The sequence below is a fragment of the Cucurbita pepo genome, chromosome 16, assembly GCF_057944985.1.
Source record: "Cucurbita pepo subsp. pepo isolate OVF chromosome 16, ASM5794498v1, whole genome shotgun sequence".
Taxonomy (NCBI): domain Eukaryota; kingdom Viridiplantae; phylum Streptophyta; class Magnoliopsida; order Cucurbitales; family Cucurbitaceae; genus Cucurbita; species Cucurbita pepo.
Window position 1 is genome coordinate 3,988,287 of NC_141813.1, and position 21,194 is coordinate 4,009,480.

Below are 21,194 nucleotides of genomic sequence, written 5' to 3' on the forward strand. Positions count from 1 at the left end.
GAAGTAAATACAAATGGAGTAACATGAGACAAAAGTAAACATAGTAATAAAAAGAAACTACATAAACTTAAAGGAAGTTAATCCCATGTGAAGTTAACATGACAATAATAGTAGGTTCTAAAGCACAAAAATATGTGGATAAATTTCATATATTGAGGTTGGATAAATTTCATATATTGAGGTGCCGAAAACATATACACATGGGCAACTAAAAATGATAGATCCACTATAAGGGCATTTGGTCTAGTGGTATGATTCTCGCTTCGGGTGCGAGAGGTCTCGAGTTTGATTCTCAAAATGCTCCCAACAATTATATAAAATTGAAGCATGCAATATAATAAGATTTGAAATAGGTTTTTTTTAAACCTTGAACCAAGAAGTAATTGAGATGGATATTTGGAAAGAAAAAAAAAAAAAAAACTATATTTAATTATAATTTACAAGTGTCTTTATAACATGTTAATTGAAGAGAGCAAACAACAAGAATAAACACACAAAGGAAATTTGTGTATGTATGATTCTCTTCAAATCTTGGAAACTATGAGGATTCCTCTCCTTTCTTGACATAAAGACTTACTTTTTTGGGACTTGGACCATAAACAGTCATCTACTCTTACTCCTACTCCCTTCTCTAAGAATCAACATAGCATAATCATTCCATGAAGGCCGAGGTAGTCTTATAAAAGAAGATGAGGCTACCACTTTCAAATCATTCCATGAGGACTTGAGAAAGTTTTGTAAAAGAAGATGAGGGTACCACTTTCTATTGCATAATTTCTATGTGAATAGAGAATGAACCATATTCTTGGGAGACAAGATAGAGCCTCGAGCCTAACTTCAAAGGCATTACACAAATTGTTCTATGATATTTTTTCTAGGAACTCTTTGTTATGTTGTCCGTTGAAGGTTTCAGGAAAGGGACACAGATTCTCTATTGCACTGATCTCCCAATAGAAGTTTTACCTAGGTCATCTATCGTCACAACCCTTTTAAGAAAGATGCGCCCAAATAACCAGTGAACAATAACATTTAAAGAAGTTTCATAGAGCGAGAAGAGGATTGTGATAGAAGTTGCCCTAGGTAAAACTTCTTTAAATGTCTTAGCCAATCATGACCTCATAATGAGGAGTCTCTTGGACAACAATAACATATGGATAACAAATGTCTTAGCCAATTGTGACGGTCATGATTGCTCAAGGCGTGTCGCCCAAATAATCGGTAAACAATAACATTGCACAAATAACCGCCTTGGACAACAAATCGTTTACAAGAATGGCTGAGACATGCAACATGCAACCACAGGCAACACGCCTTGGGCAATCATGACTATGACATCTGCCCCCACACAATTTATTGGATGAGGCTGACTTCCAGCTAATCTCATAATCAAGAGTCTTTTCCAACCTACTAGGTGCGGTTGAAATCACTTCTCTGTTTGTTGAGTCTTCATGTCTTCTCTGTTCGTGTCTTTCCTACTTTCTTCGCTTGAAACTTTTTTCTTATTTGTATGACGTCATACCACCTGCTTCTGCTTGATGTCTTTTGGGTCGAAATAATAACGTTTCAAGTTACTAACGTGGACAACAAGGTTAGTCCACATCCATAAGAGCAATTGGATTCTATATGATGTCTTCATAATCTTATGGATAACTTTAACTAGTCCATAGTATTTTCACACCAGTTTTTGGTTCTTGTTGCTTTGAACTCAAAGTTTATCTGAACTTAACTTATATGAACTCTTTATTGTGGTTGACGCTTCCGACTGACCCTTCTCTTCATCCGTGTAGATGATATTTCTGTGTGAACAGGTGTTGCTTCAGTGGTTTGTTTCTGTCTCCCTTCTTCAGTATCTAACCTTGTTTTTGTCTCTTCTGGTGGGGATAAATCCATTATCTGACCTTGTTTTGCGTCGTGGTGTTCATGTAGTGGCAACAAGGTTTCTATTGAGGTTGGCTCACTCGAGCTCCCCTTTTTAATTACAACAGTAGCAGCAAGCGTAGATTCATCATGGCTATGATTCTTTCTCAAGCGTAGATTCATCATGGCTATGATTCTTTCTCAACTGCGTTCAATTTAACTCCATTTTATTGTCATCTTGAATGATGTGTGAATATATATTCTTGATTTACCTTGATATTTCATATTAGTTAAGCTTTTTGCAAAATCACAATTAGACAACAACAAAGATGAACTTTGGTCTGTTTATTATTTTAAAGAAAATTTCTTTCTCCATCTTATTCCTAATAACTCTGCAACTAAATTCATATTATGTTAAGAAACAAATTTTTTACTCGCAAGAAGTAAAATATGCAACTTTAACTAAAATTTCATCTAAACAAATTTTATTGCCATACAACATAGATGACAATTATAGCCTTCAAACAAAAACTAGAATAGTTGTGGTGAACGGGATAGAAACTCTAGTGTTCATCCATAATATACAACCACTACCTAAATTATGACCTAAAAATTTGAAAACATAAGTTGTAGTTGAAAATTACATAAAACAATCCCCTAAATCAAAGAACTCGTGTCTAATTAGTAAACCCTAAAGATAGTAGCTAACATAGAGTAATTGAAGCTCCACATGAAGTAATTTAAATTTAAAGTTCTAGTTACTTAACTAAAGTTTATCTCGTCTTTAATGAAGCATGAGTTGCACTTAAGTTCATGAAATATTTATAGACTCCAACTCTTAGTACTATTAATGCAATTATATTTCATATGAGTTTGTCATAAATCAAACTATGGTACATTCAATACAACTTCATTTTCTTGTCATACGATGCAAAATAGAAGAATTAAATCAAACAAACTGACGAACTGAGCCGAATAAATCCAACCCAACCCAAACTGATTAGTTTGATTCATTTGTTGGGTTGTAGTTTATTCGATAACACTTGCATATTAGAACCATCAACTTTTTGTTTTATAGTCTAACAACCGCTCAAGAAAATAGATTTCAAACTTGAGAGAAAAAAATATATTGGGAAAGGGCATTTGGTCTAGTGGTATGATTCTCGCTTAGGGTGCGAGAGGTCTCGAGTTCAATTCTCGGAATGCCCCTATGTTCATTTCTCAAAAGATGAGCCTTAGAGAAAGATAATGCTCTTATTAATATTATTTACTTGTGTACTTCACGATATATGTCTATAGTGCATAATAAGGGCATTTGGTCTAGTGGTATAATTCTTGCTTTGGGTGCAAGAGGTCTCGAGTTCGATTCTCGGAATGCCCCTCCAAAATATAAAAATGACAATTTTGAAACGAAAAAAAAAAACAAATTAATATCATTTACTTGTGTACTTCACGATATATGTCTATAGTGCATAATAAGGGCATTTGGTCTAGTGGTATGATTCTTGCTTTGGGTGCAAGAGGTCTCGAGTTCGATTCTCGGAATTCCCCTCCAAAATATAAAAATGGCAATTTTGAAACAAAAAAAAAAAAAACAAAATGAAATAAAAATAGTTTAGTCATCAATGGGGGCTAACCAAAAGGAATGCGTGGCAATGCACAACTTCAAATTATATAAATTTCATATATTGAGGCACGGAAAATATGTAGACTAGCAACTAAGAATTATAGATTTGCTATAAAGGCATGTGGTCTAAGTGGTATGATTATCCTTTTAGGTGTGAGAGGTCTCAAGTTCGATTCTTAAAATGCCCCCAACAATATTATATCAAAATGAATTATGCAAGATAATATGATTTAAAATGTGGTTTTTAAACATTGAACCAAGAAATGGTCTCGAGCCGAACTTCGAAAAGAGCATTACACAAATTGTTCTATTATTGTATTCTTTCTAGGAACTTTATTGTATTCTTTCTAGGAACTTTTCAGTCAAATAGGTCATCTGTTTAGGTCATTTGTTGTCACAATCCATCATCTGTTGTCACAGTTGTCTCATCATCTGTTGTCTTGTTCTATTATTGTATTCATAGGTCATCTGTTGTCACATATCTGTTGTCACAATCCATCATCTGTTGTCTCATCATCTGTTGTCTTGTTCTATTATTGTATTCTTTCTAGGAACTTTTCAATCAAATAGGTCATCTGTTGTCACAATCCTTTTAAGGAAGATGCGCCGAAATAACCGATGAAGCAGTTTGAGAGAGCCATAGGTTCGAATCCTGTCACCTTGATGTGTTATTCTCAGGGGCCGAAGTGCAAAGCCCCGTAGTCTATCCGTGGTCAGGAAGGCAGGCATGTTGTCCACTGTCGTCACATAGGTCATCTGTCGTCACAATCCTTTTAAGAAAGATGCACCCAAATAACCGATGAAGAAGTTTCAGAGAGCCATAGGTTCGAATCCGGTCACCTTGATGTGGTATTCTCAAGGGCCGAAGTGCAAAGCCCCATAGCCTATCCATGGTCAGGAAGGCAGGCGAACCGCACACACTGAAAAAAAAAAAAGATCTCCTTTTCTATCACACGTAGAATTGTCATTCTTTTGTCTTTTGAAACCCCTTACCCTATCAGTCATTAGACAGGTTTTTGGTATCATATATCGAGATAATTATTATGAAAAAGCTATTCCACTAGTGTGACTTAGATACCCTTTCTTTGTGTTATCGGTCATGCTATTTGAATAGTCTGAAGTCATCGTAGCCTCTCCACCGGTTCCGAAGACTCCTTCGGCATCAATGTGCTCCAATGAAAGAGATCAGACCCTTTCCTGAACTAGAACCGGGCACAAAATGCCGAGGAGAAAGTCGAAAGCGAGCTCTTTTTGCGTATACGCAATCTCGAAACCCAATTAGCTCAAGGACTATCTCCTCAACCCTGGCAAGTATGAGTGCTTGGTAAGAGAGAATGTCGAATGAAAAAGACATTCGATTACGGCAACATTCGCAATTACCAAAGTGCACTAAACCTAGTAGAGATCTTCGACCTAACGATAATGGAACTTCAAGCCCATTTAATCAATCCTCTTTGTACTTTATTGTTGACCGAATCGGATGCACGCCAGGCCTAAATTCTCTCTCAGTCACCCGGAGACGAAAGGAAGATCAGATCCGAAGTTTACGAATCGAAGAAAAAGTGGATCTGAGTTTTACACGCTTTCATTTTCAAAAGCTTCGCTTGCCTGCAGTACTTTATTCAGGATGTGCAACAATACGGTCATCTCTCAGCCGTGTATAGAGAATTCCTTGATCATTTCCTTGGCGGATAACACAAATGAAATCGCTTCCCTAACCGTCCATCTTATGAGTCCATTCTTGTCTTGTTGGTTTGTTGTACTATTCTATACCTCTCTCGATTGATAGAAAGACGTTCGGGAGCTGGGAGGGCCTATCGTGAGGGAACTTTCCTTTTCACGGTAGACAAAGGTAAAGCGGGAGCTGCATATGTCCACTGTGATCAAGGCAGAGCGACTCCATCTTTAAAAGATATTGGTTTTATCGAAGCTGTTAGATCCGCTTTCGTTAAAGAAAAAAATAGGAGCTCTTGGTTTGGCCGATGTCGATTCGTATGGCAATGCGGACTCGACTCATGATGAGGATTCTGCGTTTCATACTGCTGCTATGAGCCGAAAGAGCTGGTAAGCTATCTCGCTAAATGAAAGGAAAAAGCACGTAGTAGACGAAACCTTGGACTTCTATAGGACTTATAGCATTGCCTGGTGAGCTCGCCGTTGAGGGTTGGCCTTACAGGAGATCGAGCAGCCTTTCTTTCCCTACCTGGTATGCTTTCCCGCTTATTGTGCAACTAGCCAACTAGCCAAAGATAGAGGGAGAGAGATTATGTCAATCAATTTGTATGTGCATTTTGTCCGTCCTGTACTTGCCTGCTTAGCTTTCTTAGCCAACATCTCGGTTTCTCCCGAACCAAGAGGTCCTGCTTATCCATACCCAAAAGTCACACATTCAGCCGAAAGACTTATTTTTTTTCATAAAGTTGGTTCATAGATCAAGAAAGAATGAAGCTGTTTACAGGGACAGTTATGCGATACGTCTTTTCATACTCGCCTTTTCTTTAACCCTACTATCAACCTAGCCATTCTCGCTTGTTGCTTTAAGGGGTCTCCCCACTGTAGATTACTCGGATTAGTTCTCGCGTCCCTGTGACAAAAAGGATGGGCGAGTTTGGTTTGAATGTTCATCGATTGGGTGGTTCCATATTCTCCGGGGGGGGGGGGGGGGGGTGAGACGAGGTGTAGCGCAGTCTAGTCAGCGCATCTGTTTTGGGTATGTTGTCCGCTAAAGGTTTTAGGAAAGAGGGTACAAATTTTCTACATAGGTCATCTGTGGTCACAATCCTTTTAAGGAAGATGCTCACAAATAATTGGTGAAAATTAGCCTTTAAAGAAGTTTCACAAAGCAAGAAGAGGCAGAACAGAGAATAGGAGTGAGTCGTGCAAGGAAGAAAGAACTAGTAGGTTTAATTTGTGTTCGTTTGAACTAAAAAATGAACCAAAATTTTTCAAACGAACCCAAATTTAAGACTACTAGCCCAAAGTCCATATGTGGTAAAAAAAAAAAAACCTTCTGTGGCCCAACCCTTATTCGTAGTCCGCATCCAACAATTTCTTTTTCAACCTACACGTATGCTCCAGGCCAAACTCACGTAACTAGTCAGAAGATGCGGCCCACAACTGAACGGAAGACAAGTGTCACAATCGCATTCTTGCAGTAGTGAGACAATGATTATGTGACATTTGTTCTAATCAATAAACAAGTCAACCATGCAAAATTTGGACTGAACGAACAATAGCAGTGTATGCTCGAATCACGTTTAGAAGAAATATTTTAGAAAACGTGAGCGAGGAAATACATTCGAAACAATTTCAATTAAAGCAATGTTATAAGCTAAAAGTGAAGAAACAACAACTGGTCACGTTCTCCTATAGTACATCTTGGGACATTTTAGTCCTGATGGGTGTAGATATGATTTTGAGGACTAATCATACACCCCGTATTGGCACAACAATAATAGTAAAGGCTTATCTAAGATGAAAGCAAGTAAAACGTGTTTGGAATGAGCATGCCACCATGAACCACAAATCGTTTACAGGAATAGCTGAGACATCTAACATGCAGCCACAGGCAACATGCCTTGGCCAATCATGACCGCGACATCTGCCCTTACACAATTTGTCAATATGTCTATCAACCGACTCTTCATAAACTCAACGTTGTAGGATGAGGCTGACTTTAAGTCTCGCGATGCGCTTCTAGCTGATCTAAGTATTGAGAAGTCTTTTCCAACCTACTAGGAGCTATTGAAAATCACTTGACGGTTTGTTAACTCTTTAAGTCTTCTCTGTTGGTGTCTTTCCTAGTTTCTTCGCTTAAAACAATTTCTTCTTTGCATGACGTCATACCACCTGCTTTTACTTGATGTTTTCTTGGTCGGAATAATAACATTTCAAGTTACTTACGTGGACAACAGGGTTAGTCTGTATCCATAGGAGCAATTGGATCCTATATGATGTCTTCCTTATCTTGTGGATAACTTCGACTAGTCCATAGAATTTTCGCACCAGTCTTTGGTTCTTGTTGCTTTGAACTCAAAGTTGATCTAACCTTAACTTATCATAACAGTCTATTTGCTTTGAAATTATCGTGAAAAGTACGGGGATCAATACCTTGCATCTCCAATTGAATTGATTACTAAATATATTATTTCTTTTCAATTTTTTCTTATTTAGGACATAATGAGGCGGGATAGTTTTTCATTTTCACTATTACTGATGACGAGATGTTTAGGACTTTGTGACATAAGAATTGTGGGGATATAGCTTAGATGGTAGAGCACTCGCTTTGCATGTGAGAGTTATGGGGATTGATACCCTGCATCTCTAGATTTTCTTCATTTTCACTATTATTGATGATGGGAAATTTAGGGTTTTATGATGCAAGAATTGTGGGGATGTAGCTTAGATGGTAGAGCTCATTTAGCATGCGAGAGGCAAAGGGATATCCCCATCTCCAAAAGAAACTATTTGTTATTAATATTTTACTTATATTCAACCTTTCCTTATTTATGACATAATTAGCCGAGATATTTTTTCATTTTCACTAGAATTGATGACGGGACATTTAGGGTTTTCTGATATAAGTATTGTGGGAATGTAGCTTATATGGTAGATTGCTTGCTTAGCATGCGAGAGGTATGGGGATTGGATCAATACCCCATATCTCCAAAAGAAACTATTCGTTATTACTATTTTATTTATATTCAATTTTTCCTTATTTATGACATAATGAATAGCGTTATTTTTTTTAATTTTCTTTATTATTGATGACGAGATGTTTAGGATTTTTTCACATAAGAATCTTGAGGATATAGCTTAGATGGTAGAGTGTTTGCATCAAATGTGAGAAGTATTGGTATCGAAACCATGCATCAACAAAGGAAACGATTACTAAATAAATTAGTTCTTTTAAATTTTTCCTTACTTACGACATAATGAGCGGGGATAGTTTTTCATTTTCAATATCATTGATGACGGGAAGTTTAGAGTTTTTTTATGTAAAATCATGGGACTGTAGCATGCGAGAGATACGGGGATCGATACCTCGCATCTCGAAAAGAAACTATTTGTTATTACTATTTTATTTCTATTCAATATTTCCTTATTTATGACATAATGAGTAGCGATATTTTTTCATTTTCACTATTATTCATGATGAGAAGTTTAGGGTTTTGTGACGTAAAAATTGTGGAGATGTAGCTTAGATGGTAGAGAGCTCGCTTTGCATGCGAGTTGTACGGGGATTGATAACCCGCATCTCCAAAAGAAAGTATTTAATTTATTATTATATTTTTTAATTTTCACAATTATCGATTTCTCGCATCACCAAACCAAACTATTTGTTAATATTTTGATATTTTTTTATTTTCACTATTATTGATGATGTGACATTTAAGGTTTTATGATGTAAAAATCAAGGGGATGTAGCTCAGATGGTAGAGCGCTCGCTTTGCATGCGAGAGGTACGGGAATCGATACCCCGCATCTCTAGAAATAAGACTATCTATTATTAAAAATATATTATTTCTTTTTCCTTATTCATGACATGTTGGGTAGAGCAATATTTCTTCATTTTCACTATTATTGATGACGGAAAATTTAGGATTTTGTGATACAATGATTGTGGGGATGTAGCTCAGATGGTAGAGTGCTTGCTTAGCATGCGATAGGTACGGGGATCGATACCCCGCATCTCCAACAAAAGAGAGAAATTATTTTTTTAAGTATGAGTTAATTTAACATGTTATGTATAAGGTGGGTATGAGAGAAAAAGAAAAGATACTTATATAAGGATTTATATCATTATGGCTATGCCATTTTTATAGATAAAAGAGAGTAATGTCCCACGAGCACATATAGAGAGAGGAAAGATACTTATATAAGGATTATTATATCATTATGGCTATGCCATTTTTATAGATAAAAGAGAGTAATGTCCGAGAAGCACATATAGAGAGAGGACTTATTGTAAGTAAAGAAAGCAATCTAGTAGTTACACTGCTAATTATGGAGAGGGAATTTGAAGAATTCCACAAAAGATAAGAGCTTATAGGATGGAGGTAGGGTCCAATGCATATGACGAAACTTCTTCACAATTGCAATATCTCACCAATGAATGTTATTGTCATTTATAGCTTCTATCACAATAATATAAAATTTGGGGTCAAAGCCTATATGGGACTGAAAAGACCATTCACCACACGCTTGTAAATTAAATTATATCTACCACCTCTGAAATTTTCCACGGCAAACCTTCTAACAGCTTGCACTTCTTCATCATTGACATCCTTAATTGGAACTAGATTTTAAGGCAAATCTTCTCCACGACTCACTTTGGAACACTTTTATAGATAGTTTCAACAAACTTACTTTGCTCGTGAATACTTTGGAGTTCAATATTTATAGTTGGAGAACGCTATTCAAATTGATATGGTCGAATCTTACAACAAAGTCTAATTGAGCCTCCCTCTATTAGGAGATAGCTTCGAATCAAATTCTTTAGTTTGGACAATGGTTGCATTGTTTTAGTCAAACAACCAAGACTAATGTATTACCAATAGTATAAACATTTTGTACGTGTATTTTCTTACATATTAACAATTGTATACAAATAATAATTAAATTTATGAGTAGAAGTTTGGATGGAGTTTTATTAAATAGGTAATCTTAAATTATATCTAAAAATATGGTTCGTTATTTGATTATTTTCTCTTGAGTGAATTTTAAGTGAAACACATTCTCTACCCAAGTAATTGCAAGATGCAAGCTTCACACTAAGAGGAATCAAAGTCCCAAGTATTGAGTTTTCTCTTGAACTCGTAAAAAGAGCGGTGTATCGGTTTGATCCTGAGCCGTGGAAAGGATTGAGTTTGCTCTTGCAGTCGTAAAAAGAGCGGTGTAGCGGTTGGGCTCTGATCCGAGGAAAGAGTCAGAAAGTTTTATTCAAAGTTTTATTCAAATTCCCACTATAAAACTATGGTGTTATATTTTCTAACCCTTTTCCTATTTAAGTTCTAAATTATTGTTAAGTTTTATTGCATGGTATCAAGTTTGATTGTTATTAAAAAAAAATTTAATAATTAGATTGTTGAAACTCTATTCACCCCCTCTAGGGTTGTCATATCGATCCAACATTATCCTTCCACCAATAGGAGCAAAGGCAACGTTACTATGTGAAAGTTTCATGTCATTTATTCAACAATAAGGGTGTTAGCATGCATTTGGAAATGAACCCATATTTAAAAAATTTAGATAAAATAGAAAAGAATTGTTATCTCAAAGACAATGATACGATGTGAAACTAGCCTCAAGATTCTTCCTTAACTCTTAGGGGCGGTAAACCAACGGTTCCTTCACCCAAGACCCATGGCCCAACTCCCAACATGGAAGGGATAATCTAGAGAATCATTCCAAGAACCCTAACGGATGGGTTACAAACTCACATTATCAAGCTCGACAACAAACAATGTCGCCGGCAAATTTAGGAAGACTACATGAAATTACGAATATATCAATGTAGGAGGAGTAAGTGAAAACAAAAAGGGAGTCATGACCCATTTTCGGTGGGTTCTCGAGGCACGGATTGCAAATTAAAACAGGTTGAAAACAAAGTAAAATGTGGGTTCTCGAGGCACGGATTGCAAGTTAAAACAGGTTGAAAACAAAGTAAAATGTTTTCTCGAAATAAAAAAAGAATTAAAATATAATGAACATATATATTTACATTATATTCGAAATAGAGTTTATAGGTTCATAGTACAAAATAAGGGAAATGTTGAAAAAAATAATTTTAAAACATAAAAGATAGTTGGTGTTGTTTAATTGTAAGTTGGGCAACTACTCTTAGTTAAATGAAAGATATGGAAAACATGGAGTGAGTACAAAGTTGACTAATTGTATGTTTTTAACCATGTTCGGGTGCTTGGATACCACACTCTTTTCTTAATGTACATGAAATCGGTAATTATTCTTATTTCTTTGACACTCGGTGGTCGAGAGTAAATCGAACAAAGTGTCTGTCCAAAATAAAAGGGCCCAACCAAGTTCAAACGGGTGACCGGTCAAATTCTCTACCACTGAGCCATGGATCCATTTTGTAGGATTTTAACCTTAGTGACCCCGTAGACATAGTGTCGGTCCAAAAAGTGTAATAAATTTCTATCCTAGATAGAAGGGCCCAACTAGGTTCGAATTGGTCACCTCTTGATCTGCAATTAAATGCTCTAACATTGAGCTATGGTCCCATTTTGTATGATCTCAACCTTAGTGACCCCTTCTACAGATTATCGGTCCAAAAGTGACCCTACCGAATCGACTATGGACTAATTTTGTATAAATTGGTGGATTACCTATCGGGAATTAAACACAGGTCGTTAGATTCAAAGTCGAAAGTGCTAACCACTACACCATAGAACCACTTGTTAAACTTTATTTTGGCAGCGATTTTGATAAACGTCAACAACGCTGGATTTTGCAAAGCTAGAGGTCGTAGTATGCTTACAGACTTTCACAAGGTGTTTTCAACTTCTTTTATAGGTAATTGAACTTTTGAGAACATGCAAATGATTGGTTGGATTAGTATGAGTTTAAGAAGACAGAGGAGAGAAGAGAGACTTTGTTAGAAACTCACCCATAGGTAATCTCCCAAGATGTTTTCAACTTCTTTTATAGGTAGAATTTTAAAATCAAACCACAACAAAATTTACTTCTATCTAGCAAAATTATTTTTTTGTTTGAAACAAGATTATAGATAAATTTAAAATCCAAGAAAACGGAGCTGAATTTGATATTATTTGATTTTGGGTATGGACACAACTAGCTGATTTCTTTTGATTACATTAATGAATGTATGTAGATGTTTAAAGTGTTGATCTTAATGGTTTTAGAAAATATCAACACATCATCAATATAAACTATCGAATTTTTTTGAAAGGATTGAAAATATCATTCATAATCTTCTGAAATTCGGATGGAGCGTTTTTTAGCCTAAATGACATGACGTTCCCCTCATATTTTCTAATTGGACATTAAATGCTATTTTATATTTGTCCTTTTAAGAAATTAGAATTTTCCGAAATCCCAATTTCATGTCGAATTTTATAAAAACATTTGACTCTAAATTCTTTTTATCAAATCTTTTTTGTTTTGGATTGGATATCTTATTTATTCTAAAACCTTATTCAAAGGTTTGTAGTTAATTGCTGGTATCAGAATTTCTGGTTTCTTTTCACCATGTTGTTAACCTAAAATGTCAGAAATGACCACCTACTCTTTCGAGACCTTATCAGCTTCCTCAAAATATCACCTAAAATGTCACAATATTTAGTGTTTGATACTTTTTGACTTAACCTTAGGGTTCTATTTACGGTGAACTTGTGATTATTTTTGTCAAATTATATATTTGAATACCTAATACATTAAGATATAATATCTTATTTAAATAATATTAAAATGTGGTAGAATATCATAATATATGTTTAATTAATATGAATATCATTCAAATTTCAAATATATATTTTTATTTAATGTTTATGATACACATCAATTATTTTAATATTTAACATATCAAATACGTTAATATGTTTTGATATTATACTTCAAGACTATAGGAACTTTCTCAGACGTCCTGAGAGTTACATCGGCCCACAATGCATCTCATGGACGATGCAAAACTATGGTGGCGCTTCAAGGTGAATTGTATAAAAAACTGGTCACGCACCAAAAAATTATGGGAAGACCATTGATGGAATTGAAGCAATCGACGCTCCCCTGTGTATGGGTTTCCAATCAAAGACCTAATGTTTGATGTTGACTCTTTTGAAGAAAGAGTCACGTGATCGAACAACAAGAAACGTGGCGGTATCTCTGAGAACTCTATCACACACATAAAAAAAACGTGTCGAAGACATTACACAGAAAATCTGGCTTTCATCGAGGAGACCCGAGTTTGATTCTCGACAATGAAATTTTATTTTCTTATTTCTGTTATTTTATAGTTTCATCTTTTGTCACCAATTATATTTAAACTTTACCTAGGTTTGAGAAGCACTATAATGGATGAGTTCAATAGTATCTTAAATTCAAAAGACTTTTATGAACTTGATTTGAGAGGCACTATAATGGTCAAGTTCAATAGTACCTTAGATTAAAAAGACTTTTATGAACTTTGAACCTTTAATAGTGTTATGTCATAGATATTTGGTTCAATTTCAACAAGTGAGGTTGAGGTCATTCAAATGGTTAATGTGATAATTCGGTCATTTTCAAGGTCTCTTTTAGTGAACGCCATCATGGCTGAGATGACAGAGATGAGCACCAGAGTGAGTTTGACAAGGAGGGTCGTAGAGAACCACACCCCAAGCCAAGCTCATGTTGGGCTTAACAAACTGAAAATCCAAAAACACAAACCCTTAAATGGGAACCAGGATGGTAAGGAATTAAAAAAACTTTATTTTTGACGTTGAACACTACTTGAAAGTTACAGGAACTTGCTCATAGGACATAAGAGTTACGTTGGCCACAATGCATCTGATGGACGGTAGCGCTCGAAGGTGGATGATATAAAAAATGGGTCATGCACCATAAACTCATGGGAAGACCGTTGATGGAATCGATGCAATCGATGCTCCCCTTGATGGGTTGCCAATTAAAGACCTGACGTTTGATGTTGACTCTTTTGAAGAAAAAGCCACACGATCGAACACCTCGAAATGTCGTGGTAGCTCTAAGAACTCTATTATACGACCTGAGAGTGGAGGGCTACAGGAACTTTCTCATACGACCTGAGAGTTACATTAGCCACAATGCATCTCATGGACGATGCAAAACTATGGTAGTGCTCGAAGGTGAATGGTATAAAAAATGGGTCATGCACCATAAACTCATGGGAAGATCGTTGATGGAATCGATGCAATCGACGCTCCCCTGGATGGGTTGCCAATCAAAGACCTAACATTTGATATTGACTCTTTTGAAGAAAGAGCCACACAATCGAACAGCTCGAAACGTCGCGGTAGCCCTGAGAACTCTAACACACATAGGGAAGGACGTGTCGAAGAGTTAGACGTTAAGCAAAAGATCATGCTAAAACTCTTCAGCGATCTGACAAAATACTTCAGGACATCTACACCAAAAATCCATTGTTGTCCAGCTATCAGGATATCTGGCTTTCACCCAGAAGACCCGGGTTCGATTCTCGGCAATGGAATGTTATTTTCTTATTTCATTTTATTTTACCGTTTCTATCTTAGACTAAAAAGACTTTTTATGAACTTCGTACCTTTGTCAGAGTTATGTTATAGATATTTTGTTCAATTTCAAATGGTTAATGCGATAATCCAGTCGTTTTCGAGGTCTCTCTTGTTGAACGACATCATGGTTGAGATGAGAAGGTGATTCAAATGGTTAATGCGATAATCCAGTTGTTTTCGAGGTCTCTCTTGTTGAACGATGTCATGGTTGAGATGAGCACTCGAGTGAGTTTGACAAGTTGGGCTGTAGAGAACCACACCTCAAGCCAAGTTCATGTGGGCTTAACAAACATAAAATCCTAGAACAAACCCCTTAAATGTAAACCGGGATGCTAAGGAATTAAAAAGCTTTATTTTTTACGTAGAACAATACTTGAAGGTTACTGTTACTTGCTCATAGGACCTAAGAGTTACGTTGGTCGCAATGCATCTCATGGACGATGCAAAACTATGGTGGCGCTCGAAGGTGAATGCTATAAAAAATGGGTCATGCACCATAAAATCATAGGAAGACTATTGATCCAATCGATGCAATCGACAATCCTTTGGATGGGTTGCCAATCAAAGACCTGATGTTTGATGTTTGATGTTTACCGTTTTGAAGAAAGAGCCACACGATCGAACAGCTCGAAACGTCGCGGTAATTCTGAGAACTCTATCACACACATGAAAGGACGTGTCGAAGAGTTAGAAATTACCCAAAACATCATAGTAAAACTCTTGAAAGATTAGACAAAAGACTTTAGGACAACTACACCAAAAATTCATTGTTGTCCAACGGTTTGGATATTTGGCTTTCACCTAGGAGATTCTGGTTTGATTCTCTGAAATTGAATATTATTTTCTTATTTCTTTTTATTTTATAGTTTCATCTTTTGTCACCAATTATATTTAAACTTTACCTCATTTTGAGAGGCACTTTAATGGTCAAGTTCGATAGTATCTTAGATTAAAGACTTTTATGAACATCGTACCTATGTTAGTGTTATGTTCTAGATATTTGTTTCAATTTCAACAAGTGGGGTTGAGGTGATTCAAATGGTTAATGTGATAATCCGGCTATTTTCGAGGTCTCTCTTGTTGAACGCCATCATGGTTGAGATGAGCACCCGAGTGAGTTTGACAAGGAGACTCGAATTTTGGTTGATGTGATAATCCGGCTATTTTCGAGGTCTCTCTTGTTGAACGCCATCATGGTTGAGATGAGCACCCGAGTGAGTTTGACAAGGAGACTCGAATTTAAACTTTACCTACGTTTGAGAGGCACTATAATGGTAAGTTCAATGGTATTTTAGATTAAAAAGACTTTGTTAGTGTTATGTTATAGACATTTGGTCAAGTTCAACAAGTGGGGTTGAGGTGATTCAAATGGTTAATGTCACTTTATTTGATTCAAATTGTTAATGTGATAATCCAGTTGAATAGTTACAGGTGCGGTGAACGTGGAGATTAAACACGTGACCTTCTGAGCTATCCCTGCTAACATTAAAAATAAAAATTCATAAGTAAAGCTATTTCCAATAATTCATTATATTTTAAAAAAAAATAATAATCAACTAAACTATAAGGTGCAATGAATGCAATCGAACCAAGACCTTCCAATATTCAATCTAATGCTCTCCCAACTAAGCCATCCCAGATAACATAAAAAATTAATAATCACAAGTTTTAGATTGAATAGGCAAGTTATGCAACTTAGTCAACCTAAATTAATAATCACAAGTTTTAGATTGAATAGTCATGCAATGTGAACCAAGTGCGGTGAATGTGGATCGAACACGTGACCTTCAGATCTTCAGTCTGACGCTCTCCCAACTGAGCTATCCCCACAATCATTAGATATGAAAATTCATCAGTAAAGATATTTTCGCTGATTCATTGAGATTTCAAAAGAATTAATGACTAATTTTTTTATTGAATAGTTAACCTTTTTTATTGAATAGTTAGGTTATGCAAATAGAAACAGGTGCGGTGAACGTGGAGATCAAACACGTGACCTTCAAATCTTAAATCTGACGCTCTCCAAACTGAGCTATCCCTGCTAACATTAAAAATGAAAGTTTTTAAGTAAAGGTATTTCCGCTAATTAATTGAAATTTTAGAAAGAAATGATCACTAATAGTCAAACATTAAAAATGAAAGTTTTTAAGTAAAGATATTTCCGCTAATTAATTTAAATTTTAGAAAGAAATGATCACTAATTTTAGATTGAATAGTCAAATTGTGCAACGTGAACCATGTGTGGTGAACGTGGATCGAACACGAGATCTTCAAATCTTCAATCTAACGCTCTCTCAACTGAACTATCCACACTACTCTTAAAAATGAAAATTCATCAGTAAAGGTATTTTCGCTACTTCATTGAAATTTTAAATAGAAATAATCACTAATTTTTAATAAGATATTCAAGTTATCCAACTTGTATAAGGTGCGGTGAACTAGAACACGTTAGGTATTTCCGATAATTCATTGAGATTTCAGAAAGGAACAATGACTAATTTTAGATTGAATAGTCGGGTTATGCAACTAGAATCAGTTGCGGTGAACGTGGAGATCAAACACGACCTTCAAATCTTCAGTCTGACGCTCTCCCAACAGAGCTATCCCCGCTAATATTAAAAATGAAAATTCATAAGTAAAGGTATTTCCGCTAATTCATTATGTTTAAAAAAGAAATAATCACTAATTTTAGATTGAATAAGCAAGTTATGTTTTTAGATTGTATAGTCAGGTAATAAACTTGTATTAGGTGCGTTGAACGTGAATAAAACACGTGTGACCTTCAAATCTTCATTCTAACAATCTCCCAACTAAGCTACTCTTGCTAACATTAAAAATGAATATTCATCAGTAAAGGTATTGGGTACACTTCTGGAAATTCAACAAAAGGCAATAGTATTAGACCGAGATGCCAGATTTAAATCTCGCTTCTGGAAAATTCAACAAAAGGCATTGGGTACGCAGTTATAGTATGACATTCCACCCATAAATAGATGGTCAACCAGAAATGTTCAAACAAATATTGGAAGACATGTTGAGGGTATATGTGATGGATTTTGCAGGAAGCTGGGATAAGTACCTACCCTTTATGAAATTCGCTTATAATAATACTTGCCAAGCCACCATAAAAATGGCCACATACGAGGTTCTTTATGGACGAAGATTTCGATCCCCTATCTTTTCGGACTGCACAACGCCGCAGTCCAGAAGATTAAAGCTAGGATACAGACATCACAAAGCCGAGAGAAAAGCTATGCAGACCTAAGGCGCAAGGACATGGAATTGTAGGTAGGGGATCATATATTCCTAAAGGTAGCACCCCATGAGAGGGGTGCTCAGGTAGGGTGAAAAGGGGAAGCTAAGCCCTAGGTTTATCCGTCCCTTTGAGATATTAGAAAGGATTGGATCTGTGGCCTATAGAATCGGGCAATGCCCAAACTTATCTGCAGTACATAATATCTTTCATGTATCCATACTACGGAAGTATACCCTAGATCGTTCGCACGTACTGGCTCATGAAACTCTCTTCTTGAGAGATGACCTAACTATAAAGAAGACCCGATTCAAATAATAGACAAGAAAGTCAAATGATTGAGAAACAAGGAAATCTCTCTCGTTAAGGTCCTATGGAAGAATCCACTTGGGAAACAAAAGGCAAATAAGAATCTTGTCCCCTGACCTATTTTAGAATAAGCACTTTCGATGACCGAAAGTTTTCAAAGGAGAGGAGAATTTGCAACACTCAAGGTCTCCAATAAGAGACAGTGTATAATCCCTACTAGGTTGTATCTAGAAGCAAAGAACAAGTAAAATTGAAAAAATATTAAGAAAATGGTACTTTTTCTAATTTTTATAAACTTCCCGAATCATTAAATTTTTTATAGAATAAGAATTACAAGGTGCTTAAAAAAGGAAGGCTCTGATCGGTGAAGACTTTTCTGGCAGAAGATTCAGAAAAATAAAGAATGAAATTATAGAAATTCTAGACGTTTCAATGGTAGTGGAAAATCCGTCTATAAATTATGAATTAGAGTAGACTATTAGGGGCAAGAAGCAAGCTTAATCGAGTACCCAATCGAGAGATACAAGTTTTTTGTTTTGGGGTATCGTGTTCATGGGTTTACCTCCAATTCGAGAACTATAGTCCACTATTCATTTCCAAACTTGTTCCTGCACCTTCTAAATAAGTTTACCCATAAGTTTGGTGAAGGAAAGAGGTCCTCAAAGTGCTAGTAGGTTTTCACACGAATTAGTCCATGTTAGGTTACCCTCTAATGTTTTCCTAAGCAAAAACCTCAACTCCTAAAGCCTAACCGATGACATTATGTATAAACCTAGGTTCATCAATAATCCATGTACCAAGTACCGAGAACTATGTGAATAACATGCTAAATAAGTTGCTAGGATCCATACCCATAAGTAACCATTATCTGCATTACGATGTGTACTAAAAGGCCCCTATTCCTCTTTAGGTAGGATGTCCGGCAATATGTATCATGAGCTGGATGTTATGATAGGCCTACCTTTCCAATCAGCTAAACGAGATGTCCTGCACAACGATTTACCAGTAGGATTACATGATTATGACGACACCACTCATGTGTTCATGGGGAGAAAATTGAAGGTTATTTTAGGAGTGTTGGGTTTTATGTCCTAAAACTCATAGTTTGTAAACAAAGATATATTCTATTTTCAATAAAGTTATTATTGATGTTTATTCAGTAAAAATTGTCATTGAATAAAGTGATCTTTACGATCATTAATCTAAATCCAATAAACTAAGAACACTCTGGCTATAGTATGATAACTTGAACTATATGTAGAGACATAAGAGTGGATCAAGTTCAAGTATATAGTCAAAATGATCTATAGTATAAGGATAAGGCTGAGTACCTTATTCTGGGGACACTATGGATGCGGCCCACTTTTGTATATGATATAAACAATGTGATCACTAAATTGTGCATGTGGAGACATGTGAGTGGGGGCGTCCTATGCAATGAGTATTGCATAAGATCGGACCATGAAGAAAACCACTCTCACTTTATAAAGTCGTTTACTGTTGAGACTGATTTTCTTTTCATTCGATAACCTAGGTAACTCGGTTTTAATCCTGAGCTAACCATGAACTCCTGTTTATTCGGAATTATCCTTAGATTTGCATGGGTGAGAGTGGCTCTAGTTCGCCGACTCAACAGGCCTCCCATTTCAGGGGTAAGACTGGGTGAATGGCTGGGGACGTGGGGTGCAAGATGGAATTCACTCCTACCCACTTTTAGGGATAGAAGAAAGGTAGTTCCCTTAAGCACTGACTCCAGGTCTTGAACAAGGGGCCCCACCCTCTCATTGGCCTGAGAGGGATTCGGTTTACTGGTTGGACCACAAACCAATTGTTCATTAGAGGATCAGTGAGACATAAGGAACAAGAAGTAACTTCAGGGGTAAAACGGTAAATTGACCCAGCTCTAGTTACGAACAACCTGTGAAGGATCGACTTACTAATCATGGTTATATCAGATGGACAGAAATATATCTATAGTGAGGGGAGTGCAACTACTAGGCTATAGTGGAGTGTCCTAGTAGTTAACGAATGTTGGTTAACCAGGTTAATGAGTTTAATCGGTTAATCTTGGATCGTTGGAGCCCATGATCTATAGGTCCATTAGGTCCCTCTGCTAGCTCATATCGGACTAAACCATAGAACAGTGTGACGAGTGAGTTCGAAGTGTTCGAATTCAAATTAGGGAATATGCGTTACATATATACGATATATTTAACCGCAATTTTGTTTTATTTACGAATTAAACGAAAAGAGAGAATCTGAGATATTTAAATAAGATTTAAATATCTTAATCAATTATGTGTCGGAATTGATTGGGATTGGCATTTGAATTAATATTAAATATTAATTAAATAGTTTAATTAATCATTTAATGTTACTTTAATTTGAAATTCATTATTCAAATTAATTGTTGAATTAAAATGAAGAAAGTCAAAATGTTGACTTTCATCAAATGGAAAAATCCATGTTATCACTAAATATATTATTCCATCTTTCCTTATTTACAAAATAATGAGCGTAGATATTTTTTCATTTTTACAATTATTGTGACGGGAGGTTTAGGGTTTTCTGATGTAAGAATCGTGGGGATGTAATTCAGACAGTAGAGCGCTCACTTCTGATGTGGAAAGTACGGGGTTGATACCTTGCATCTCCAAATGAATTGATCACTAAATATATTATTTCTTTTCAATTTTTTCTTATTTACGACATAATGAGCATGAATAGTTTTTCATGTCACTATTATTGATGACGATACGTTTAGGATTTTGTGACATAAGAATCGTGGGGATGTAGCTCAAATGGTAGACCGCTTGCTTTGCATGCGAGAGTTACGGGGATAGATACCACGCATCTCCAAAATAAAACTATCTATTATTAAATATATTATTGAAAATTA

The 21,194-nt window shown here is 35.9% G+C and overlaps 4 non-coding genes across 4 annotated transcripts; 3 read left to right on the forward strand and 1 right to left on the reverse strand.

The window, feature by feature from the left end:
* The first annotated feature begins 2,994 nt into the window (after positions 1 to 2,994).
* Positions 2,995 to 3,066, forward strand: TRNAP-AGG (transfer RNA proline (anticodon AGG)). The gene has a single exon. It is a non-coding gene; the product is annotated as a tRNA-Pro (tRNA).
* A 100-nt stretch (positions 3,067 to 3,166) lies between these two features.
* Positions 3,167 to 3,238, forward strand: TRNAP-UGG (transfer RNA proline (anticodon UGG)). Its single transcript has one exon. It is a non-coding gene; the product is annotated as a tRNA-Pro (tRNA).
* Positions 3,239 to 3,336: 98 nt separating this feature from the next.
* TRNAP-UGG (transfer RNA proline (anticodon UGG)) lies at positions 3,337 to 3,408 on the forward strand. Its single transcript has one exon. It is a non-coding gene; the product is annotated as a tRNA-Pro (tRNA).
* Positions 3,409 to 16,490: 13,082 nt separating this feature from the next.
* Positions 16,491 to 16,563, reverse strand: TRNAF-GAA (transfer RNA phenylalanine (anticodon GAA)). The gene has a single exon. It is a non-coding gene; the product is annotated as a tRNA-Phe (tRNA).
* Positions 16,564 to 21,194: the final 4,631 nt, after the last annotated feature.